Consider the following 5,147-nt stretch of genomic DNA (forward strand, 5'->3'; position numbering starts at 1 on the left):
TGAATATATATATATATATATATATATATATATATATATATATATCATCTCTTTAGTTCATGTAATTCTGCAGGCTACATTGACGTTCGGAAAGGGGGGATGAGAGGAAAGCCAGAGAAATCCAACAAATGCAGTTCATTGGAGAGCACAAGTGAGACTGAAATCTAAACCAAGTGGCATGGGTGGTCTTTTCACCAGCTACACAAGGAATGATCAGAGGTAAGCCAGGAAATAAACTACAGCATCCCTCAATCAGCAATCACTATCTTTTTTGACGTCTTCCAGAAGCTTGAGCCATACTTCTCCATTACGCATACAACATCCATGCCTTTTACGACGGAGCCAAATATGACATGCTTGCCATCCAACCACGTGGTCTTGGCAGTGCAGATGAAGAACTGAGAACCATTCATGTTGGGCCCGGCATTTGCCATGGGCAGAATTCTGGCGCCAGTATGTTTGAGTGTGAAGATCTCGTCGGCAAACTTGGCACCATAGATTGATTTTCTACCATTTCCATTGTGGTTCATGAAGTCACCGCCCTGACACATGAACTCGGGAATGATTCTGTGGAAGCACGATCCCTTGAAACCAAACCCTTTTTCCACTGTGCACAGGGCTCTGAAGTTGTCGGCTGTCTTTGGCATGACATCATCCATTTCGATGCGTCCCAAGGGGGCGCCATCAGCCGTGACATCAAAGAATGCCCTCCCAACCATGGTGGCGTTTATATGGGTTAAACAGTGTAGGCGGGGACTGCTCGTCTGCTTCGAAGATCCTGCCTGGTTGAGAGCGCGAAGAGAAAGATATATATATTCACTGAAAAAAACCATAGGTTTCAGGCACGTTATAGTTAGAAATTAGCATTTAAAAAAACATAGAAATTCACTGAAAGAAACACAGGTTTCAGTGTCAGTTACCCATAAGTTGAGGCACATTATAGGTATTAGTCCAACATAAATTTCATATATCAAAAAAGTCGAAGACAGTTTTAAAGTCCACAAACAAATCAAAGAATTTCATTAATTCTCATTTTTTTATTTTTATTTTCTTGTATTGTCTAAATATCATTACAACACATAACAGCCGACACGTGTTTCGTCCATCCGGACTTTTTCAAGGCTGTAACAAATGGATACAAATATACAAATTACAAATCACATAGAAACATTTAATATGCAAAATTTAATGTTTAAAAACACAGTATTGGTTTAAAAGCCCTCTTCCACAAAGACAAATTCACATACATTTGTATTGTATCAATTCCTTTTGTCTTGACACTCAATACATATGGGGGGCTAGTGTCAATGGATAAATTAGAAAAAACTATATATATGCAGCCGGTGAAAAAGTTTTAGCATTGGAGTATAGAGAGCCACCCCCAGAAGAATCATCCCGATCTTATTGGAGTATATGCATATTGCAGAATAAAAGCAAATTATTATGTGCTCATAAAGTCATAACGAGGAACTAACCTCATTGAAAAACAGAGTCTCTCCCCATGTTTATTTAATCAGAAATAGGACCACTCCTTTTCTCATTAGGTCAATCCTAGCGCTTAACAGGTCAGTGTTCCATGTGTTTCTTTTCTTTCTTGTGACTCGAACACTCCCCACGCTCGTAATCAATTTGCCACGGCCAGGATATCGCCGTAACACACAGGTAATGATACACCTGTACACCAAAGAGCACATGTTCCATTTAAAGAAGTCGCGCAATCTATTTATTATATATATGGCAATAAATGAGGCCCATACACTACTAATTAAAAAGATAATAATAGTTTTAGAGGTCCCAAATATAAGACCATTTAGGAGCGGGAAACCCACTCCCTTGTAGATATCAGGCTGTTATTCAACCCGCTCTATACAGTGGACAACTAACACTGACTGGTATTCAGTCAAGGGTGAATCATCCTAGTTAATCATCCTACTTAATTGGTGCAGGCGTAGCCAAAAATTCTTACCAAATCGCGTGGGTCCTTTTTCTATGTCTCAAAGAGGACCCCTGTCCCAACCAGTAATAGTGACAAACACTTGTATTCTTATAGTCGTCCCATCATTAGTCTTGTTAGACGTACCCCCCAGTTAGGGTTAACTTCAAAACAAAGGTTTGTCAGGCAGGTCGTGATACACCTACAGAAAATTGAAAAACAGGTATTGTGACCTATAGGTCTAAAGTATTGTGGACAACGCGTAAACAAAATCTTTACCATACATTGGTTATCATTCTATTGATTTGGTGGGACACACCATGGAATTAGTTACAAGGTATAGCTCATAATTTTAACCCATCCTTGTCATGGATATTAGTGACGATAGGCACGCAGAAAAACTAGCCCAAACTAGCAACGATTTGCTGGAGAGAACCGATTAAGCATTATCGTCACCCATCCAGAAATATCTCGATCGCCCTCATTAAAAAACATTATTACTTTTTATCTTTCATTTTTGGCACAATCGACGTTGCATTCAGACCTTGTGTTGTTAGGATAACCAAACTGTGTGCTAGTCTGATTTCTAAAAATTGGAACCTCCCGTCCTAGCTGTCCGCAGAACTATAACAATCTCACTGTATTCAAAGTTAGAGACTCTACTTCCTAAATTCAAACATTCACAACATACCTGTCGAAGGCACCCGTAACCGCGTCTCGACTTCTGCAAAAATACCGACCACTGATTTGACTTTAGTCCTTTTACCTTTATCTAGGAAAGTACCCGGCGTGTCTACGTAGACAGAATGAACAAGAAAGCGGACTAAGAACAAACTTTTCATGAAATTCTAGGTCGTGCCATTTTGGAACAGTCTCAATGTATTTATCGTAATAGAGCAATAGCAGTGAACAATTATTTCACTCGTTTCAATTCCATCCTATATCATTTAAAAAACACATATCACGGAGAGTAGTTGAAAAAGTTAATCCCCAAACAAAAACAATAAAAAAATATGTATATAGAAGAATTAGTTCATTGCAGATATACCCCGTATTTGTAGCCCAGTGAGCAGACCACACAAAGTGTACTCATGTATTAGTAGGGTTAGAATCATCCATATTCCTCTAGTAGCAACATAACAGAATGGTAATACTGGCCAACACATTTATCTGTACAATGAATGGTATTGGCATAATCACATTCATGATATTAAGAAGCATAATCAGGCTATGTGAACCTGCTTTAGTGTGTACAAAAACACTGGTTATTAATACATGTTCATGCAGACCTATTAACACAAACAATTAAACGGTGTATTCCCTCATTTTTGCGTTTTGTGTAATCCTTATATTGCTCCTCAGATGTTATTCCCATATTCAATCGATAGATATCCTATTATGTTATCTACTAATTCACTTGTTTACAAGAAAGTGTACAGTTCCCTGTCAATGTTCAACCCCAGATCTATGGCTCTTAATCTAATTAGCCATTTACTCTCCAACTGTCTTAACATTAGGGTATGATTACCACCTCGCTTGGATGTTTTTAAACTTTCGATACCATGGAACTGAATATTGATTTTACCTTCCATCATGTGCGATTGATTATAGTGTGCTGCCAGAGGATAGTCCAAATTCCCATTTCTGATGGCTCGGACATGCTCTTGGATACGTTCCTTCAAAGGACGTATGGTGCTGCCTATATATATTTTACCACAACAGCATTCAATACAATACACAACATATTTGGAATTACACGTGATGAAGTCCTGAATTTTATATGTTTTTAAAGTGTTGTATTTGAAAAGAACTAGTTTGTTTTTGGCTAAGTGGCAAATACTGCACTGTCCACATCTGTGGAAACCGCTAGGCGGTGCTGGTAACCAAGTAGTAGTGGTTACTGGTTTGAGGTAACTATGGCAAAGAGTCTGTTTTAACGTCCTTCCCCTGCTATGAATGATAGTGGCCCTTTGGGAAATATTCTCTTTTATGGTACTGTCCATCTTAAGGATGTGCCAGTGTTTGTTAAGCATACGGAAAAGGTCTGGCGTAGCCGCACTATATGGGACTACTAATGCTGGTCTCCTACCCCGTTCCTCCTTTTGCTTTTTTTGTTTGTGTTGTGTGTTACATAAAAGGTTTGATCTTTTAATTTTAGCTACTTTTTCTTTAGCTGAGGCCAACACTTGTCCTGAGTACCCCCGGTCTTTAAATCTCATTTCCAATGTATCTAGTTCCTCCAAGAAAACATTATCCATACTACAATTCCTTCTTGTTCTAATCATTTCCCCATAAGGGATTGATTTAATCTGTGTTGGTGGATGCGCACTCGTTGCGTGTAACATCGCATTACAGGCTGTCTCCTTTCGGAACATCTTAGATCTAATTTAATGTCCTGTTACATAGATTGTAGTGTCCAAATAATTGATACTCTTAGTATCATATTGATACGTAAGTTGTATATTGAACGTATTATCATTCAAATAACTGATGAAGTCCAGAAGACATTTCTCAGTTCCAGACCAAAATAGTAGAACATCGTCTATATATCTAGTCCACAGAATGATGTTCTCACTATAGATGTTTGGACATTCTCTCCAGATATGTATTAGTTCATATAGACCCGTGTATAGATTTGCAAAAGAGGGTGAAAATTTAGCACCCATTGCCACACCCATCTTTTGTCTGAACCATTTGTTCTCATGCAGAAAAAAGTTGTTATCCAGAACCAAGGATATTAAGTCCATAAGCATGTTATTATGTTCATATAGATTGACAGCTCTTGTTTTTTTTTTTTTTTTTTTTTTTTTTTATTTATAAGCATTTATTATTTAATGCAAGCAAGGTACAGCGATGTATAAAGAAAAAAGAGAACCAGTAATACAGTCCACAAATACACTTAATGATACAGAGAAAAGAAATAAGAAATAACCAAGTACATTACTTAGGTCAAGGTATCGTTAATCCAATTCTCTAAAGGACTCCAGAGTTCTTCACCCAACCTTCTCTTTTTTCTACTTTTAACACTATATATGGCCTTTTCCAAATTATACTTAGCAAGTAAACATGCTCTCCAGGTAGAAAAAGTGGGAGAGTCAGGACTCAACCAGGCTTGAGTAATGCATGCCCTCCAAGTGGACATACAAATAAAAAGAAAATTTGTCTGTCCCACAGATAACTCAGATGGTGTCAGACCTATTATTATTAATTCTCC

At 37.9% G+C, this 5,147-nt stretch overlaps 1 pseudogene; it reads right to left on the reverse strand.

Moving 5' to 3' along the window:
- Nucleotides 1-221: 221 nt before the first annotated feature.
- LOC146821674 (peptidyl-prolyl cis-trans isomerase pseudogene) lies at nucleotides 222-719 on the reverse strand (annotated as a pseudogene).
- Nucleotides 720-5,147: the final 4,428 nt, after the last annotated feature.

Source organism: Triturus cristatus, chromosome 6 (assembly GCF_964204655.1).
Source record: "Triturus cristatus chromosome 6, aTriCri1.1, whole genome shotgun sequence".
Taxonomy (NCBI): Eukaryota; Metazoa; Chordata; class Amphibia; order Caudata; family Salamandridae; genus Triturus; species Triturus cristatus.